The 22,462-nt window shown below is 42.6% G+C and overlaps 1 protein-coding gene across 4 annotated transcripts in view; it reads left to right on the top strand.

The window, feature by feature from the left end:
- Positions 1-22,462, top strand: part of LOC130356691 (rho GTPase-activating protein 7-like) — a 219,331-nt gene that overhangs the window by 81,812 nt on the left and 115,057 nt on the right. The window lies entirely within an intron of this gene.

Below are 22,462 nucleotides of genomic sequence, written 5' to 3'. Positions count from 1 at the left end.
GCAGGTGGCAAGGTTCGTAGTCAATGGCGATAGCAAGAGGTCAGGAACACTGGTAAGGCAAACACTATAAACGCTTTCTCTGGCACAAGGCAACAAGATCCGGCAAGGAAGTGAAGGGGAAGTGAGGTTAAATAGACAGGGAGCAGGTGGAGGTTAATTAGTCTGATTGGGCCAGGCACCAATCATTGGTGCACTGGCCCTTCAAATCTTAGAGAGCTGGCGCGCGTGCGCCCTAAGGAGCGGTGCCGCGCGCGCCAGGACAAGACAGCCGGGGACCGGGACAGGTGAGTGACTTGGGATGCAATTCACGAGTGGGCGCGTCCCGCTATGCGAATCGCATCCCCGCCGGCAGTGTCTGTGCAGCGCTCCCGGTCAGCGGGTCTGACCAGGGCGTTGCAGAGAGAGGAACGCCGCGAGCGCTCCAGGGAGGAGCAGGGACCCGGAGCGCTCGGCGTAACATCTCTTATCTTCTCTGTCTTCTTTCTCCCTTGCAGACCTGCGTCCTCTGAAGACAGGGGATGGGAGATGAGGAGCCCTGTAAGTCCTCTCTCCCCTGCTCTGGCCTCTTTCTCTCATGCAAACCTGCAACCTCTGGGAGGGGGAGATGAGAGGTGTGTGGCTTATTTATATCATGCAGACCTGCATCCTCCGGGCTCTGATTTTGCTCCCCCCAGCTCTAACTTTGGAAACCTTACATATTCATAAGCTGGGCATGAAAGAAGCTGTCCAGTCTTGGAAACAAAGAACAGAGAAAAAAATATCCCTGATGCATTGTCCACAGACTAATCCTAACATGGCCAAAACCGTGGATGACAGTAAGAGATCCAACGCCGAACTACAGAACCTCCTGGCCCACAAACAGGTAAGAAAAAAAAGACACATGCTACCCAAACATATAATACATGTCAATTGCAAAAAACATGAACATTAAAAGAAGATGCAATATAGCCAAAAATCTTAACCACCAGAGTACCCCTTTAATGGTGGATTTTGCGACTTTTTTGCGACAGTCGCAGTTGATAAATTCTTTAACACTGCACAAGGGTAAACCCTTAACATCTGGCCTGTACGCTTGAAAAAAAAAAATGGTGTGAATCTAGGAGAAACAAAAATAGCCGAAGGCGCAGCCCTGCGCCGAAATGGGGACAAATCAACGCTAAAAAAACGCTCAAAACACAATGATAAATGCCCCCAATTCTGCGTGTGGTAGTATATTCTGAACATTCAATAATATGAAAGATTGAAATTGGTTTAAAGGAGTTTTCCATTTATGTCTGTAAATAAAGCTTCATCACCATATTATGAAGAGTTATACAAATTTATAATATACTGTATTTGATGAATTACAAGACGACCCTGGTTATTCGACAAATCCATCCACCTAAACCTTTGGAGCTTATAGAAAGAAAAATACAAAAGGCCTAAATGTAAAACTCCTATGGGGAGCATCTCTGCAGCATTGTTCCCTCCCACACTGGAAAGTAACATGACATGACAATTACAGTGACCACATTATCAAACTGCCATTACCCCCATTTCATTCCATTCCCCCATCTCATAACCGATTCCCTTTTTTACTCCATTCCCCTCCATTTGATATCCAATCCTCCATTCCATATCAATTCGCACCATTTCATATCCAGTCCCCTTTTTTATTCCATGCCCCCCCATTCGATATCCAGTCCTGTGTTCCACATTGATCCCCACTATTCCATATCCATTCCCCCATTTCATTCTATTTCCCCCATTTCATATCCTGTCCCCTCCATTTGATGTTCACTGAATAAACATGAAATGGAGGGGATCAGATATGAAATGGGGAAGAATGAACTTCAGTCCTTCCCATTTCAAGTATAACTTGCCTCAGCCTGTATTCAGCATCATCTTTGTTTCCTCCCATGCTCTGTACCATAAAGCCCTGGGAATAAATTACTTAATTAGGTAAAAGAACGCTTCCTCCAAGCGCAAGGCACTACTAGGAGGTACACGCAGATGTGCACGGGAGCCAGGCTGCCATCAAAATGGAAACCAGGCCACCGCAAAAATAGAATATGTGTGGGAGTTGGGCTACAGGGCTGTAGCCAATATAGGATACGGGACAAGGGAGCCAGGCCCTGCCACCTTAATTAAAGGATACGGTTGTTTTTTCATGAGTTTTTTATTTAAAAAAAAATTGTCTTATAATCGAGCTAACAAAGTACTTTATTTCAATTTTTAAACATATACAGTGTCCAACATTTATCATTGTCTTTAGACAGTTTTTTGTGTCTAGAAAAGGCGCATAAAAGGCGCAAGCAGTTTATTTGCGCCTTTTGGTTTACACATTTCTGCTGATTTTGAGTTACAATCCACTGATTTTGGCAATACACATGATATAGAAGGGTTTTATCAACTGCGCCGGTGAAAAGGAGCAAAAAAGGCGCAAAGCCACTGAAAAGTCTCTAAAACTACACCAGTCCAGACTTAGCTTAGCTTTTTGGTGTATGTGAAGAGAGAAATTTCAGAAAATGTGACCTGCACAAAATGTATCCAATGCTCTGCGACCATTTAATAAATCTGGTGCTCCTACCATTTCCAGCACACAAAAAAAAAAGGTGTAAAAAAATGCTTCTCTCTCAACTGATGACTGATGAAAACACTTTGGTTGGGTACTTATCTAACGATTTGTTCACACAACGTAAAATATTTTTTTATACTGACATTTTTGTTTGTAATCAGCAAAAAAGTGGCAGCAATTTTTCACTGTGTGAACATGCCCTATAGATGTGCTGTTTTTGTAAAGAAATGTTCTAGAACTTCCAGAACAGGGAGACTCCTGCTTACCCTGTCCTCACAGGATGATTGACCAACTTCTGTGTACACACCTTGATAAATCTGGCCACAGGGAAAGCTGTCAATCACTGTGGCCAGATTTATCAAACTATGTGAGAGAAAAAGTGGAGTGATTTTCCCACAGCAACCAATCACAGCTCAGCTAATGAGCTCTGGTAAAGTGAAAGTTGAACTGTGATTGGTGGCTATGGGAAAATCTCTCCACTTTTTCTCTCACACAGTTTGATAAATCTGGGCCTGTGTGTGGGTGGGATCATCAGGATTCCTACTGTCTCTCTTAAAGGGGTACTCCGCTGCCCTGCTTCCGGAGCTCCGCTCCCCAGCGTCTTGAAGTTTATTGTTGTGAACGCTGTGTGCGGGCTTCCATGTTCACGCCCGCCCTCCTCGTGACATCACGCCCGCCCCCTCAACGAAAGTCTATGGGAAGGGGGCATGACGTCACGAGGGGCGGCCCTGAACACGGAAGCCCGCACACAGCGTTCAGAACAATAAACTTCCGGACGCTGGGGAGCGGAGCTCCAGAAGCAGGGCAGCGGAGTACCCCTTTAAGTGTCCTATTAGGATTTGTTCTGCTTTGAACTCAGATATCTCTTTCCAAATCATATAAACCATATATATTTTACACAGCTCGACATTTCTCCCTTTGTTTGATATACTGCTCTCAGATAGAATAACATAAATCACCTTTGCATTAAAGGGCTACTCCAGTGGGAAAAAAAATTAAATAAACTGGTGCCAAAAAGTTAAACAGATTTTTTAATTACTTTTATTTCAAAATGTTAATCCTTCCTTCAGCTGTTGTATGCTCCACAGGAAGTTGTATAATTATTTCTGCCTAACCACAGTGCTCTCTGCTGCCACCTCTGTCTGTGTCAGTAACTGTCCAGAGCAGGATAGGTTTGCTAAGGGGATTTGCTTCTACTCTGGACAGTTCCTGACATGGACAGAGGTGTCAGCAGACTGCAGTCAGGCAGAAAATAATTATACAACTTTCTCTGGAGCATACAGCAGCTGATAAGTACTGGAAGGATTAAGATTTTTAACTTCTTGGGACACAGGGTGTATGCATATGCCCTGCATCCCTGATCCTTAAGGACTCAGGGCATACCTGTACGCCCTGGTCCCGTTTTCCGGGTTTAAACCATTCTCACCAGCACAGAAAGGGTTAAACCCGGTGGGTCCGGGCAGCCAGGCCGATCAGGCCAATGTCCGTAATTAACCCTTTAGACACCACGATCAAAGTTAATCGTGGCGTCTTAGACGAAAGTAATAGAATCCCAGCAGCTCAGCAGAGCTGATCGGGACTATCGCGACAAAATCACGATGTTCCGATCAGCTTACCGGATGAAGGGAGGGTCCTCACCTGCCTCTCGGTTGTCCGCTCGGCAATCTACTGCTCCATGCCTGCACAGCAGGCAGGAACAGCAGAGCGCTGGTTACACTGATCAGTGCTTTGCAATGGCAGAGCACTGATCAGTGTATGCAATCAGAAGATTGCATGTTTTAGGGCTATTTTTTTATTTTTTATAAAAGTTCATTAACCCCTTCCCTATTAAAAGTTTAAATCACCCCCCTTTTCTCATTTTTAAAACAAAATAATGGAATAAAGAATAAAAATAATCATATGTGGTACCACCGCGTGCATAAATGTCCAAACTATTAAAATATTAGGTAAGCTAAACCATGCGGTCAATGGCGTACACGTAAAAAAATACCAAAGTCCAAAATTGTGCATTTTTGGTCACTTCATATACCATAAAAATATTAATAAAAAGCATTCAAAAAGCCCCATCAAAATAAAAATGGTACCTATAAAAACTACAGATGACGGCGCAAAAAATGAGCCCTCATACCACACCATACAAGGAAAAATTTAAAAGTTATAGGGGTCATAAGATGCCAATTTTAAATATACTAATTTTGGTGCATGTAGTGTATCATTTTAATTTTGGTGCATGTAGTTTATAAGTATTAAAATAAAATAAGAAAACCTACATGAAGTGGTTATTCTTGTAACCGTATGGACCTACAGAATAAAGATAAGGTGTCATTTTTACCAAGTATTGCACTGCGTAGAAACGGGAGCCCCCAAAAGTTACTAAATGGCCTTTTTTTTCCCCACCCTACAAATAATTTTCTTTTGTTTCGCCGCAGGTTATATTCTAAAATAAGTTATGTCTTTTCAAATTACAATTGGTGATGCAAAATACAAGCCCTTATATGGGTCTGTTGGTGCAAAATTAAAAGCGTTATGATTTTTATTAAGGAAGGAGGAAAAAAGCGAAAATGCAAAAATGAAAATTTGCTGCGTCCTTAAGGTGAAAATAGGCTGAGTCCCTAAGGGGTTAAATAGAAGTAATTTACAAATCTGTATAACTTTTGGCACCAGTTGATAAAAAAAAATTGTTTTCCACTGGAGTATCCCTTTAATGTTATTTATGTTATTCATTAAAGCCTTTTTAGAATGTTTGCCTTTTTCCTAACCACAGCTTTAGTCCCAACATCCCATTCCCTACATTACTGTTTGAAGACATCAATACATTATAATTATTCTGCACTAGGCATTCCTCCTGCAGTCCCTTTAATTTTTCCCTACAGCCAGATGTGACAAGAAACAAAACGCTTCAGCACTGGTTGTGGTAACGGGACCCACAGTCACATATGCATTGCACATACTGTGTTCCCTAAAATTCTGTTTTGGCTGAGAACTTTATCTTAAAAGCTAAGCCATTTGTAAGAAAAGAGATACGTTCTATAATAAATCAAGGTTATAATTCTACCAGACCTTTCAAAGATGGCATTGAAATTCATGATACTTTACTGTTCTATTGTCAGTGTGCAAAATCCTGCATAAGGGTGCGTTCCCACAGGGCGTATACGCAGCGTATTTGACGCTGCGCAAAATTTATGGCAGCAGCGGGAAATACGCTGCGTATCCCTTGCTCACTATACACACAGGGCTTTCCGGCGGCAGCCCTATGCGTGTAGTGAGTTTTGGAGGCGGAGCCGCGCGTCACAGACACGCCGGCATATTGCTCCGCCTCCAAAACTCACTACACGCATAGGGCTGCCGCCGGAAAGCCCTGTGTGTATAGTGAGCAACGGATACGCAGCGTATTTCCCGCTGCTGCCATAAATTTTGCGCAGCGTCAAATATGCTACGTATACGCCCTGTGGGAATGCACCCTTAAAGGAAGTGAGCTGTTCCAAGTCATTTTGGGAATGCACCAGTAAGTCATTAAAGGGGTACTCCACAGGAAAAAAAAAAAGTCAAAATCAACTGGTGTCAGAAAATTAAACAATTAAATTACCTCTATTAAAAAATCTTAATCCTTCCAGTACTTATCAGCTGTTGTATAATCCACAAGAATTTCTTTTCTTTTTGAATTTCCTTTGTCTGACCACAGTGCTCTCTGCTGACACCTCTGTCCATTTTAGGAGCTGTCCGGAGTAGATGCAAATCCCCATAGCAAACCTCTCTTGCTCTGGACAGTTCCTGATATGGACAGAAGTGTCAACAGAGAGCACTGTGGTCAGACAGAAAGGAAGTTCAAAAAGAAAAGAACTCCCTGTGGATCATACAACAGCTGATAAGTACTGGAAGAAATAGAATATCTGTTTACATATTAAAATTACAGAATAGTACAAAAGTAAACAATTCTTGCTTCTGTATTTGATATTATTTATTTTAACAGTTTTTCTGCATAGATAAACAGTAGGATAAACATGGAAAAGGCAGTTTTTTGTCTTGTAAAGAATAGTTTCCATTTAAAGGGGAATTCCAGTAGAAAACATATTTTTTTTTAAATCAACTGGTGCTAAAAAGTTAAACAGATTTGTAAATTAGCTCTGCAAAAAAATGGGTTTTACACTGGCACCAGAGCCTCTGAAGTTGAGCAAGTCTTAAGACATAAGTGCTGAGATATATCAGTCACTAGAATGTATCCTGGCTGAATGGTTAATGTGTCAACTTGACTGGGGGGTGCTCACAAAGGAAGTGCAACAGTTCATGAAATAATTTTCTTGAGAAATATAGAAAGAATTGGAGCACTCACCCTGTTTGTCGTCTTGCAAAATTCTTTATTCCATCACAAGGAAATGATGATAAGCGGGGCAGTTGGGTGCGGACAAGAGGCTGAGGCAGATTTGTAAATTACTTCTCTTAAAAATCTTAATCCTTCCAAAAACAGTGCCACATCTGTCCTCAGGTAATGTGCGGTATTACAACTAGAGATGAGCGGATTTTAGAAAAATTCAATTCAGCCGATTTGCCGAATTTTCTGAAAAAATTTGGTTCGAGACTAATTTATTTGCGGGAATCTCTATTAAAAATAGCTATTTCTGGGCTACAGAGCCTCAATAGGGGTGTAGAACACTTTGCCTTGCCGTAACATGTATAGGGAGTGTGCTGGGTCAGTGAAATAATACAGTTATTCAGTATGACATGCAGGTAACAGGTGTTGCTATTATAATCACTGATGCAGAGTCTCTGGATGTGGCGGCCGGGTCGGGAGACCATATGGTGTCACAATTGAAGCGATTAATAAGATTTCTTAATTTAATTTTTATTTAACTTAATTTATTTTTAAATGTTGTAAAATCCTTTTTTGAGGACCCATTCTGGTGAGCATCGAGCTGACGGTCCACCACAAGGCGAGCTACAACCTGTTCCAGCCCCTACCTTTCAGCGCCACCCAGTTATGGTTCATTTTTATCGCTCCAACCTGTTTCATTGGATTCTTGTGGTAATTACAGAGGTCATATACAGTCAGGTCCATAAATATTGGGACATTGACACAATTCTGACATTTTTGGCTCTATACACCACCCCAATGGATTTAAAATAAACAACCAAGATGTGCTTTAACTCCAGACTGTCAGCTTTAATTTGAGGGCATCTACATCCAAATCAGGTGAATGGTGTAGGAATTACAACAGTTTGCATATGTGCCTCCCACTTGCTAAGGGACCAAAAGTAATGGGACAATTGGCTTCTCCGCTGTTCCATGCCCAGATGTGTTATTCCCTTATTATCCCAATTACAATGAGCAGATAAAAGGTCCAGAGTTCATTTCAAGTGCACTATTTGCATTTGGAATATGTTGCTGTCAACTCTCAAGATGAGATTAAAAGAGCTGTCACTATCAGTGAAGCAAGCCATCATTAGGCTGAAAAAACAAAACAAACCCATCAGAGAGATAGCCAAAACATTAGGCGTGGCCAAAACAACTCTTTGGACATTCTTAAAAAGAAGGAATGCACCAGTGAGCTCAGCAACACCAAAAGACCCAGAAGACCAAAGAAAACAACTGTGGAGAATTATTTCCCTGGTGAAGAAAACCCCCTTCACAACAGTTGGCCAGATCAAGAACACTCTCCAGGAGGTAAGGGTATGTGTGTCACAGTGAACAAGAAAAGACTTCAGAGTGAATACAGAGGTTCACCACAAGATGTAAACCATTGGTGAGCCTCAAAAATGGGAAGGCAGATTAGAGTTTGTCAAACGACATCTAAAAAAGACTTCACAGTTCTGGAACAACATCCTATGGGCAGATAAGACCAAGATCAACTTGTACCTGAGTGATGGGAAGAGAAGAGTATAGAGAAGGAAAGGAATATGATCCTAAGCATACAGCCTCACCAATGAAGCATGGTGGTGGTAGTGTCATGGCGTGGGCATGTATGGCTGCCAATGGAACTGCTTCTCTTGTATTTATTGATGATGTGACTGCTGACAAAAGCAGCAGGTTGAATTTTGAACTGTTTCAGGCAATATTATCTGCTCATATTCAGCAAAATGCTTCAGAACTCATTGGATGGAGCTTCTCAGTGCAGATGGACAATGACCCAAAGCATACTGCAAAAGCAACCAAAGAGTTTTTTAAGGGAAATAAGTGGAATGTTATGCAATGGCCAAGTCAATCATCTGACCTGAATCCAATTGAGCATGCATTTCACTTTCTGAAGACAAAACTGAAGGGAAAATGCCCCAAGAACAAGCAGAGCATCACCAGGGATGAAACCCAGCATCTGGTGATGTCTATCCGTTCCAGACTTCAGGCTGTAATTGACTGCAAAGGATTGATCTATGATTCTTATTCTGTCCCATTACTTTTGGTCCCTTAACAAGTGTGATGCACATATGCAAACTGTTGTAATTCCTACACTGTTCACCTGATTTTGATGTAAATACCCTCAAATTAATGCTTACAATCTGCAGTTAAAGCACATCTTGTTTGTTTCATTTCAAATCCATTGTGGTGGTGTATAGTGCCAAAAATTTCAGAATTTTGTCGATGTCCCAATATTTATGGACCTGACTGTATGACGATGACTAGAGAGGAGTGAATTTTTTTAAAATTTGATTCGTCTGATTTGATTCGTTCATCTCTATTAATGACCCATTGGAGGGCAAGTCGGGTGCCAGCAGCCGTGGTAATTCCACCTCCAATAGTGTATAATTGCTGCAGTGTATAAGTTGCTGCAGTGAAAAAGCTCATACTTGTATCTGAAAATCAAGCTGGCGGTCTGCCGCGAGGCCAGCTACCGCCTGTCCCAGTCCCTGACTCTCAGCTCACCCCCATTCTCATGATTGAGTGTCCACTTCAAAAAGGAGGGACTGCAGCCCCAGCAACCTGGACAGGAGCAAATTCAGCTTCTGTGCCATTGGTGGGCGTATGCTGCTATAAGTTGCTGCAGTGAAAAAGCTTGTACTTGTATCATAAATTGAGCAGCTGGCAGTCTGCTGAGAGGCGAGCTACCACCTGTTCCAGCCTCTGCCTCTCAGAGTGAAGCTGCAAATGTTTCCTTTAATCAGTTATGGTTCATTGTTATCGCTCCAACCTGTCTCATTGGATTCTTGTGGTAATTCCACAGGTATTATATGACAACGACCATAGGGCCTCACAATTGAACAGATTGAAGAGATGTATTTTTTTTATTTAAATTGAAGATTTTGATTAGATTTACAAGTTTAATGTCCCGGGTACCTGAAGCTTTTACTTTGAACTAATACTGTATGACCATAAAACCCAATATAACAAGGAGATCACATAGCGGCACAATGACAGCCTAGAGGTGGCAGCAGCCCGACAAGACCATAGGGCCTCACAATTGAAAAGATGAAAGATATTATTTAAAAAATGTAATTGAAGATTTTAAACAGATTAACATTTTAAAAGTTTAATTTAATGTGCCAATAGCATGAGGAGACCATATGGTGTCAGAATGACACAGCCGGGAGGGGGCAGCAGCATGAGAGACCATATAGTGGCAGACTGACCCAGCCTGGAGGTGGCATCAGCCTGACGAGACCCAGCCTGGAGGTGGCAGCAGCCTGACGAGAATATAGGGCCTCACAATTGAAAATATTAAAGATATTTTTTTTTTCATTTAAATTGAAAATTTCAAATAGATTAACATAAAAAGTTTTATTTAATGTGCCAGCAGCATGAGCAGACCACATGGCGGCACAATGACACAGCCTGGAGGTGGCAGCAGCATGAGGAGACCATAATGTGGCAGAATGACACAGCCTGGAGTTGGCAGCAGCAAAAGGAGACCATATAGTGGCAGAATGACATAGTTTGGAGGTGGCGGCAGCCTGATGAGACCATAGGGCCTCACAATTGAAAAGATTAAAGACATTTTTTTAAATTTAAATTTAAGACTTTAAATATATTAACATAAAAAGTTTTATTTAATGTGCCTGCAGCATAAGGAGACCACATGGCCACGGTGTGTGTAGGTCCTCTGTCTCATCTTCGTCATCCCCCTGTAGCTCTACAGGCTGCTCCTCCTCTCCTGTCAGATGACTATAAAAACCACCCATTTTGCAAATCCTTGCCTGTGCTCCAATGTCCCCCTCCCCATCCTCCTCCTCCTCTTCCAGTTCAGCCCCTACAGGGCTCATGTGGCCGTGAAATGTAGGCGCCTCATCTCCAGTGCCCTGACCAGCCATCATTTCCACCATCTGTTGTTGGAAATGAAGCAGTGGAATGGCATCGCTCATATCGTTATCCTGGTGACGGACTAATAATGTAGCTTCCTCAAAGGGTCTGCGCAAACGGCAGTTGTCACATATGAGCTGCCACTGATTGACATTGAAGTTTTACAGGGTAGTCCCCCTATCCGTTTGGATCATCAAGAAATCGCTAATGGATTTTCTCTGTTCATATAGTCGGTCCAACATATGAATGTGTGGAATTCCTATTGGTGGAAACATCGCATTTCAGACTATGTTGGGGGATGCCGTTCTGATGCTGCTGCTCAAGGAAGGTGTCCTTTGCGGTGTACGAGTGGCTGAAGTGCATGCAAAGTTTCCTTCCCAATGTTAGGATTTCTTGCAGATGGGGGGAACACTTTAGGAACCACTTGACAACCAGATTGAATACATGTGCCATGCTGGGCGCATGGCTCAGACTTCCTTGACGCAGCGCAGACAAGATGTTCTTTCCATTATCAATCACCATGATTCTCATTTCCAGATTTTGTGGAGTAGGCCATGATTCCATTTCTTCATGAATGACTTTTAGCAGTTCCTCCCCTGTGTGACTCCGTTCGACAAGGCAAACCATGTGAAGAACAGCGTGATTCCGCCGTGCCCTGCACACATAGTATGCTGAAGGGCCACTGAGACTTGTCTGGGCAGTGGAGGCTGAGGATACGGGGGAGGATGAGGAGGCAGAATCGCACACTGTTGCAGGGCCAATGGCCTGAGAGCGTAGAGGTGGAAGCGGTGTGACCTGTCCAAGTTGCTGTTGTGTCTGTGCAGGAACCCCATTCACCCAGTGGACCTTAAAAGACATGTATTGTCCCTGACCGTAGTTACAACTCCACACGTCAGCGTTGCCATGCACTTTGGTACACACTGACAGCAGGCACAAGGACTGGCCCACCTTCTGTTTTACATAATTGTGCAGGGCTGGTACTGTCTTTTTGGCAAAGAAATGATGGCTTGGGACTCTCCACCTCGACTCGGCACAAGCCATCAGTTCTCTGAAAGGTGCAGAGTCCAACACTTGAAAAGGCAGGGGCTGCAGCACCAGCAACTTTGAACGGAGCACATTCAGCTTCTGTGACGTTCCATGAGTGGGCGCATACTGCTGTCTCTTGAACATGGCTGTCAGGATCCGGGTACTGTGAGGATACTGGTGGTGGATCCTCTGTGTCAGCGGGGTGATGACGTGGGCCGTACCAGGGGAACGGAGTCTAAGGGGTTACTGGTTTTCACCAGAGCCCGCCGCAAAGCGGGATGGACTTGCAGCGGCAGGTAACCCCCAGGTCGTTCCACCCGATAGCAACTCAACCCCAACTGACAGCTGAGAAAGGTGCGGTACAAGGGATTAGGCAAGAGCAAGGTCGGATATAGCAGAAGGTCAGGGCAGGCAGCAAGGATCGTAGTCAGGGGCAACGGCAGAGGTCCTGGAACACTGGCTTGGGACATACAAGGAACGCTTTCACTGGCACAAGGGCAACAAGATCTGGCGATGCTGGGAAGGGGAAGTGAGGTAATATAGGCTAGGACACAAGTGTATGCACTAATTGGGCCAGGCGCCAATCAGAGGCGCACTGGCCCTTTAAATCGCAGAGAGCCGGCGCGCGCGCCCTAGGGAGCGGGGCCGCGCACGCCGGGACTGAACTGACGGGGGACAAGTCGGGTAAGAAGACAGTGACATTAAGGTGAACGCTGTGAGCGCTTCGGGGAGGAGCGGGGACCCGGAGCGCTCGGCGTAACAATGGCTTTGCTGATGGATTGCTGCTGGAATGACTGACTCGAAGTAGGAGGAGCAGGAGCATCTGGACCGACAGAAGATGGGTATGACACACAGCTCGCTTTGGCTGAGGTGGTGGAGACTTGGCTGGCGGAAACAGGGAGCGGCGTGCCACTGGGTGTTGCAGCAGGCTGGAACACCGCATCGGAGCCACGGTTCTCCCTGGCCCCTTTATGGTGATGCTGCATATGTTGACACAGGCCCGTGGTGCCAACATTTGGACCCTGGCCACGTTTCACCTTCTGCCGACACATCTTGCATGTGGCCAGGTTAACATCCTCTGGATGCTTGATAAAAAGCTGCCACACCACCGATTAGCTGATTTTCCCCCCAACAGTCTGCACTGATTGACTGCTACTGCCGCCGACTCCAGGAACCCCTGTTCCACTACCTCCCGGGAAGGTAGGCTGCTGCAAAGCAGGTGGTCAACCCTGGGCATGTTTGGCTCCAGACTTCCCACTTCTGCCACCATGCTGGCTTGGCCTTGCTGGCTCAGCTGCTGCCTCCCGGGCAACCTGCAACCCTCTTCTCCTGATGATGATGAAGCCCCTTCTGCACCAGGCTCCCAATTGGGATTGGCTTCATCATCATCATCATCATCAAGTGTCTGCACATCACTGATGTCCTCTTCAGGTTCCTCAACAGTGTCTGCTTCAGGAGCATGAACGCTCGCAACACCACCTCCCACGCCACTTTCCTCATCACTACTTGCCCGCCTAACGGAGGAAGCAGCGGATGTCTCCTCCACTTCTTGGCTGGGCAGTGGCTGCTGACTATCCTCTAGTTGATCATCCTCACTAAATAGTGGAGCTGAACCCACAGCATATAAAGCTTCTCTGGGGGAGGAAACAGCATAGGACAGAGGCAATTGGAGGACAGAGACTGCTCCCGGGCCATTCCAACTGAGGATTGTGTCTGATGAACCAACCGACTGTTAACGGGGGTTGTCAGATGTCACTTGTGATGAAGTGGATGACCAGGTTAACAAATCAATGAAAGCAGATGGGTTGCTGCCACTCGATCCTAGTCTGCTGCGACCTCTGCCTGCGCCTAATGAATTTAGGCCTCTGCCACTCCTCTGTGCACGTCCTAACACTTCTCTGCCTGACATACTTATACACAAGCTGAGTGTGTATATGTTACACTTATGAGAGGAGGACAATACGCTCCACTACACTTAAAACTGTATTTGGCTGCAAAAGCAGGTGTGTAGTTTTGGCTGGCCTTTCACAGTAACTAGGCCCAATTCATCAGATCCGATTCGTTTATCGCTAATTACAACCCTGCTCCATTCACTTCAATGGAACTGTGCTGCAATACCAATATAACTAAAGAGAATGAAGCTGTTTCTGGAGGAAAGCAGCTATGTTTTCCTTATCTGGATGAACCCCTTTACATGGACTTCAGAGAATCTAGGATATGTTTTTTACATGCCTTTGTATTCTGAGAAGTATCCAGGGACTGCATGGGCAATTCACATAGGTACTAGATAGCACCTTAGTAGGACCTTATAGGATGTATCGAGCATAAGAGATTTAAGATCACAGATTACATTAGAACATTGTTTATCTTGTGGGATTCTTGACAGATAATGTGCTCACTACCTCAAATTCACAGTTATTCATTTTATTGCTGTTTAGGTGAACTTAGATCTTCAAAATCTGTCTGCCCACTATCACAAACCAGAATATTTTCAGATTATATCTTGCAGCTTTCATCCAATGTATACATTGGAGGAATTCCCGTTATATAGCTCAAATGTAAGCCTATGACTGATGTCCCTCAGTGGCATCTGTCATTCACAGAATCCACGGTTAAAAATGTTATACTGTGTGGTATGCAATCGCTGCTAAACTAATGAAGCAAAAATAATACAAAAAAAAAAAAAACACAAGCCCAGATGTAAACTACCCAAGGCCAAAATTATATGTCTGCCATGTACCCAAGGAGATATCCCATGGCATATGGGTATTGCTAACATGGTGTGAAAAGAGCAATAGGCTTTCCGGAATCATAAGTAAAGGAGTAAATAATTTTTTTTCCACTATTGGTTAAAAGATGGACATGCAAAGCTAATAAAAAATACATTGATTACATCACCCAATATACATTATCCAATTTATTCCCACTAATATCAACTTTGTATTTGAAAATTATACTAAAGTGAGACATCGCCATGCATAGCTGACTGTTATTTCTATTAGCTTCACCATAAATATGCATATTTATTTCAGTAGAGAAAGGCGACTAAATTTTGAGTACATCGCGGGAACAAAAGAACTTGTTTAAATTAAACATATTGGTCCTTCCTTAGGGCATCAGTTGTCAAAGAATAGAGGAGAGGATCAATACACCATTAATTGTTATGCGATCCTAGCAAAATAAGAAACAGACTATATTGATCTTTGAGTTGCCATAATACTAAAAAGTAGCCATCATGATGACACAACACCTTTTATGTGATACTTAAAGGGGTACTGCACCCCTAGACATCTTATCCTCTATCCAAAGGATAGCGGATAAGATGTCTGATCGCGGGGGTCCCGTGGCTGGGACCCCACATGATCTCCCTGCAGCACCCGGCATTCATTTAGAACGCCGGCTGCAGCACTGGAGGCTTGTGATGTCACTGCCATGCCCACTTGTGCAGTTATGTCACGCCCTCTCAATGCAAGTCTATGTGAGGGGGCGGGGCAGCCGTCACTCCCCCTCCCATAGAATTGCATTGAGAGGGAGGGCATGACGTCACGCCCTCCCTCTCAATTCAAATCTATGGGATGGGGGAGTGACGGCCACCTCACTCCCTCACATAGATTTGCATTGAGGGGGCGTGACGTGACGAGCCTCTGGCGCCGCAGGGAGATCGCATGGGGTCCTAGCCGTGGAGCCTCCGGTGCCGCACCACTAGTCATTCGGCACGGAGCAAAGTTCGCTCTATGCACCGTGTGGTATCCCGGTACAGGACTTAGTCCTGTCCCTTTGTCTGGAGTCCCCTCAGCCAGAGTCTCTCCATGCTAATGGGCTCTCCTGAAGGGCTAATCCCTAGTTGCCTCTTAATATGGTAATATTTAATGTATATATTTATATATTTAATTAATCTAGGATACCTCTGTATAGGACCTTAGAGGTCACGTGCCTTTAATTTATGTTATGCTAGGGGTATTCCAGGCAAAACCATTTTTTATACATATCAACTGGCTCCGGAAAGTTAAACAGATTTGTAAATTACTTCTATTAAAAAATATTAATCCTTCCAATAGTTATTAGCTTCTGAAGTTTTCTGTCTAACTGCTCAATGATGATGTCACGTCCCGGAAGCTGTGCATGATGGGAGAATATCCCCATAGGAACGGTTTTCATCCATATGTGCTGGGGACATTCAATTATTTCTCCCTACCATTTCTGGGATGGTTGGCGGTATGACCATTACCCTAAGGAAACCTCATCCTGGCATCACAACAACATAGGGTTAATACCAATACCCTACACTACCACTCCCCAACACCCCCGTTACATCCTTCCACCCCGGCACCACAACCGGATGACTGGGGTGCCGCAGCAGAGATCACGGGGATCAGACATATTATCCCCTATCCTTTTGATAGGGGATGAGATGTCTAGGGGTGGAGTACCCCTATAAATCATTGTTCACTTTTTTTTTTGCTGTAAAAGTAACCAGTTTTTGCTGACTTTAGTTGGCTATCTGTCCATGTTACATGTGAATTTATGCTTTAGCCACGTAGTTCTTTTTGGCCTCTAAATCCCGATGAAGCAAAGATTTAGTACACTGCTGTCCTCATTGTCATTCATTTATTTTCTCAATGGTCTTGGAGAGGATCAGTTAGATATAAATGAATAATATAACAGGCTGCCAAAGAACAATATCTGTGTTTGCTGGAAGTAATATTGTTTGTGGGCTATACACCCTGTTTAGAGAATAAAAACATTCACAGATGTTAATACAAACACATCAACAATAGCAGCAATTTAAGGGAATAGCGCTACAGCTGTGAACTTTACTGCACATACATAAGCTAGGATCGGCTTTCTTGGCATAAACATCCATAATTATAGGAAGTAAATACAATAGCAGTTGTTTTATTTAGGAAATGTCCACAGATAAAGAGAATAATTATGGTTCCATACCAAAGACTTCATAAATAATAAATATATCTAGTATAGTGTATGTGTATGTACAGTGACCCCCCGACCTACGATGGCCCCGACATACGATCATTTCAACATACGATGGCCTCTCAGAGGCCATCGCATGTTGGAGGCGGCATCAACATACAATGCTTTTGTATGTCGTGGCCATCACATAAACGGCTATCCGGCGTGCTGGGAGCTCTATTTATGCAACATCAGGAGGCAGACCACTACAACTCCCCGCATTCCCTTATGGGCATGCTGGGACTTATGGTTTTGCAACAGCTGGAGGCACATTTTTTCTATGGAAAAGTGTACCTTCAGCTGTTGTATAACTACAACTCCCAGCTTGCACAAACATGTAAAGTGCATGCTGGGAGTTGTAGTGGTGCATCTGATGCTGGTGGTAGTGGTGCACTACATATACACATACCCCTACACAGCCCTCCTCCCCTCCCCAATAAAAATGAAAAACATCTGGTACGCCACGGTTTCCAAAACAGAGCCTCCAGCTGTTGCAAAACAACTACTCCCAGTATTGCCAGATAGCCGTTGACTGTCCAGGCATGCTGGGAGTTTTACAACAGCTGGAGGCACCCTGTTTGGGAATCACTGGCGTAGAACACCCCTATGTCCACCCCTATGCAATCCCTAATTTAGGCCTCAAATGCGCATGGCGCTCTCACTTTGGAGCCCTGTCGTATTCCAAGGCAACAGTTTAGGGCCACATATGGGGTATCGCCGTACTCGGGAGAAATTGTGTTACAAATTTTGGGGGGTATTTTATGCTTTTACCCTTTTTAAAAATGTAAAATTTTTGGGAAAAGAAGCATTTTAGGTAAAAAAAAAAAAAAATTTTTTAAATATGCAATAGTCGTAAAACGCCTGTGGGGTATTAAGGTTCACTTAACCCCTTGTTACATTCCCCGAGGGCTCTAGTTTCCAAAATGGTATGGCATGTGTTTTTTTTTTTTTTGCTGTCCTTGCACCATAGGGGCTTCCTAAATGCGGCATGCCCCCAGAGCAAAATTTGCTTTCAAAAAGCCAAATGTGACTCCTTCTCTTCTGAGACCTGTAGTGCGCCAGCAGAGCACTTTTCACCCCCATATGGGGTGTTTTCTGAATCGGGAGAAATTGGGCTTCAAATTTTGGGGGGTATTTTCTGCTTTAACCCTTTGTAAAAATGTAATTTTTTTGGGAAACCAAGCATTTTAGGTAAAAATTTTTTTTTTTACATATGCAAAAGTCGTGAAACACCTGTACGGTATTAAGGTTCACTTTACCCCTTGTTACGTTCCCCGAGGGGTCTTGTTTCCAAAATGGTATGCCATGTGGGGTTTTTTTTGCTGTCCTGGCACCATGGGGGCTTCCTAAATGCGGGATGCCCCCAGAGCAAAATTTCCATCAAAAAAGCCAAATGTGACTCCTTCTCTTCTGAGACCTGTAGTGCGCCAGCAGAGCACTTTTCACCCCCATATGGGGTGTTTTCTGAATCGGGAGAAATTGGACTTCAAATTTTGGGGGGTATTTTCTGCTATTACCCTTTTTAAAAATGTAAAACTTTTGGGAAACCAAGCATTTTAGGTAATTTTTATTTTTTATTTTTACATATGCAAAAGTCGTGAATCACCTGTGGGGTATTAAGGTTCACTTTACCCCTTGTTATGTTCCCCGAGGGGTCTAGTTTCCAAAATGGTATGCCATGTGTTTTTTTTTGCTGTTCTGGCACCATAGGGGCTTCCTAAAGGTGACATGCCCCCCAAAAACCATTTGATGCTCCTTCCCTTCTGCACCCTCTACTGCGCCCGCCGAACAATTAACATAGACATATGAGGTATGTCCTTACTCGAAAGAAATTGGATTTCAAATACAAGTAAAAATTTTCTCCTTTTTACCCCTTGCAAAAATTAAAAAATTGGGTCTACAAGAACATGCGAGTGTAAAAAAGGAAGATTGTGAATTTTCTCCTTCACTTTGCTGCTATTCCTGTGAAACCCCTAAAGGGTTAAAACGCTTACTGAATGTCATTTTGAATACTTTGGGTTTTTATAATGGGGTCATTTGTGGGGTATTTCTAATATGAAGACCCTTTAAATCCACTTCAAACCTGAACTGGTCCCTGAAAAAAAGTGAGTTTCAACATTTTGTGAAAAATTGGAAAATTGCTGTGGAACTTTGAAGCCCTCTGGTGTCTTCCAAAAGTAAAAACTCATCAATTTTATGATGCAGACATAAAGTAGACATATTGTATATGTGAATAAAAAAAATTATTTGGAATATCCATTTTCCTTACAAGCAGAGAGCTTCAAAGTTAGAAAAATGCAACATTTTCAAATTTTTCATAAAATTTTGGGATTTTTCACCAAGAAAGAATGCAAGTTACCACAAAATTTTACCACTATGTTAAAGTCGAATATGTCACGAAAAAACAATCTCGGAATCAGAATGATAACTTAAAGCATTCCAGAGTTATTAATGTTTAAAGTGACAGTGGTCAGATTTGCAAAAAATTGCCTTAAGGTGAAAAAGGGCTCAGTTCTTAAGGGGTTAAAGGGGTACTCCGGTGAAAACATTTTTTTTTTCTTTTAAATCAACTGGTGGCAGAAAGTTAAATATATTTGTGAATTACTTCTATTAAAAAATCTTAATCCTTCCAGTACTTATTAGCTGCTGAATGCTACAGAGAAAATTCCTTTCTTGTTGGAACACTGATGACATCACGAGCACAGTGCTCTCTGCTGACATCTCTGTCCATTTTAGCAACCATGCATAGCAGATGTATGCTAAGGGCAGCATGGTGGCTCAGTGGTTAGCACTGCTGCCTTGCAGTGCTGGGGACTTGGATTCAAATCCCACTAAGGACAACAATAAATAAAGCATTATTTTTATTATAATAACGTCAGCAGAGAGAACTGTGCTCGTGATGTCATCAGAGAGCATCCCAAAAAGAAAAGAATTTCCTCTGTAGTATTCAGCAGCTAATAAGTACAGGAAGGATTAAGATTTTTTAATAGAAGTAATTTTCAAATATGTTTAACATTCTGCCACCAGTTGATTTAAAAGAAAAAAGGTTTTCACCGGAGTACCCCTTTAAAGGGGTTATCCAGTTTAATAAAAATGTATTCCCTTTACAAAGTATAGGGGATAAGTGTCAGATAGTGTAGGTCCGACCGCTAGGACCATGGTCTCCTGTGTGGCACTCTTAATTGCCTTGAGCATGGTGCGGGGGTCAGCCTGTGCCCTCCATGCATCTCTGTAAAAGATCCAAAGTGCTGTACTTGTTTATCTCTGGCTTTCCAAAAAAGATGCACAGAGGGACATGTTGACCCCTATTTCACCCATGAGGAGAGCTGGAGCACTGTACAGAAAATTGTAGGGGTCCCGCGATCTGACACTTATCCCCTCCTTTTAATAGGGGATAAATTTGACTAACTACTGGACTACTCCTATAGGAGCATCTCTTATGTGTGGCCAAAATATTGGATTTACCTTCTGGATAATTCCCATTTGTATTTCAGTTTGAACAATTGAAGTTTTTTTTTTTTCTTGTTTATTTATTTATGTATGTATTTATTTATTTTGCAACACTATTTATTGCATCCATGTTTAAATAAATATAACTTAGTAGGAACAAGGTCCTGTGCCCTAAGGGTATAATTAGACAACAACATTTCTGAGTGGAAGACCATTCTTTTCAATGAGATTCTGCTGTACTGTGCATACGGCGGAAGCATCTGCTTCCGAAATTCTGATTCTGCCCTCTACTGAAAAGATTGCCGTGTCAATTCTTTCAGCGGAGGCCACTTGGAAATGCATTGCCATCTATGGAGATGGAGCGTTTCCGGGCAGTCCCAGTGCCAGCATGGTCTGCTGGTGCCTGCAGCCTGCGGAAAGTTTGCCCAGTAATTCTGCCATGTGAACATAGTCTAAGTCTTCATGTTCTCAGGACATGATTATGGAAATGTATACACAGTATAAATATGCTGTTCTAGTATCTTGTGCTGAGTTAAAAATAAATGTAAATCACATGAATCTTTTGTTGGATGAATTGTGTGTATCAAAGCTTGGACTTGGCTCACTACCCGGGAAGAGATAATGACTTCTGATGCTTTATGAAATGATCCTATGTTATGATTCCTTGCAGGTGTCCAGAACCCCTGGGAAAATACTGCTGTGTCTGCTTTTATCTCTCTCTTTTTTTCTCTTTGAATTTGTTACTGAGAACTAAGTTTGTAATATTTTCTTATTAGCTTTTCCCTTAATGAAACATAAAGATGTTACTATAAAGCAAATACGGGGAGGTTTTAAATAAACTTGATGAGGTGATTGTTCTGAATGTTACTTTGTAGTCATTGTAAATCATTTCTAAATCTGCAAAACATTATTACATACGGTAGTTACATAGTCTATATGGTTAAAAAAAGACCATTGTTGTGGTTCAAAATGACCCGTCAGGCCATGTTTACACTGCAGAATGTCAATGCAAGATTCTGCATGATTCCTCCGCACAGACATTCTGCAGAGTCCCATTGATTTCAGAATTTCCGTGGCAGAAATTTATCATGCGGACATTCCACCATGTGAACATAGCCTAAAGCATAAACTGGCAAGATCTAAAAATTCAGATGTGACTGCAGTTGTTTACCAACAAAAAACATTCATTATCACCTACAGTATCTGCAGGTCTGGGCAATGCCGCAAGAACCCCACTGATCATGAGAACAGACAATTTAAATAGTGTTGAGCGGCATAGGCCATATTCAAATTCCCGATATTTTGCGAATATATGGACGAATATTCGGCATATATTCGCTAAATTTGCATATTCGTAATATTCGCGTTTTATTTTCACATATGCGCAAAAATTTGCATACCCGGAAATTAGCATATGCGCAAATTAGCATATCAAAAAATTTGCATATGGGAAAAATTGCATATGCAAACATTTTCATATGCGAAAATTAGCGTATACAAAAATCGGGATATGCAAAAATTTGAATATGCAAAAATTTGCACGCCAGTCTCGCACAGTAGTATTAGAGCCTTCTTACACCACACAAGCTGGAAGCAGAGAGGGATGATCACTGTGATGTGTACTGTGGAAAAAAAAAACATAAAAAAAAACAAATATTCGTAATTGCGAATATATAGTGCTATATTCGCGAATATTCACAAATTCGCGAATATGCGATATTCGCTAATAAAATTTGCATTGCGAATATTCGCGAGCAACACTACATATAAACCACTCTGATCGAATGTAATTGCAGCAGGAATGCCTGACTGCTGTTTTGTTCACCCAGGGTGACACAGGACCCCTATTCTCATCAATAGTGGGGGTCCCAGAGGATACTAGACACTGGACACTTATCCCCTACCCAGTAGAGTTGGGTAATGAGCATTATTCATGGGAAAATTAACCCAAATATCCTATTCTTCAAATTAGCTCCCATAAATTAAGATATGAGAATTACTTGCCAAATTCCATAAATTGGAGAACTGGAAGTAGACGTACTCTTCTCTAGAAAAAAAAATGTCAAAAAGAGTAAATGTTAGCAAAAAAGTATCTCTGTAATGTTTTTATAGTATACTGTTGTGTGATCCTCCATACTGACTCATTGCACCCCTTTATTATTATCAGAATTCTTAATTTCCTTAATGGGGTACTCCGGTGAAAAACAAATGTTTTCATATCAACTGGTGACAGA

Source organism: Hyla sarda, chromosome 1, assembly GCF_029499605.1.
Source record: "Hyla sarda isolate aHylSar1 chromosome 1, aHylSar1.hap1, whole genome shotgun sequence".
NCBI lineage: Eukaryota > Metazoa > Chordata > Amphibia > Anura > Hylidae > Hyla > Hyla sarda.
The sequence above is the reverse complement of the archived record's forward strand: the minus strand, read 5'-3'. Positions and strand labels throughout refer to the sequence as shown.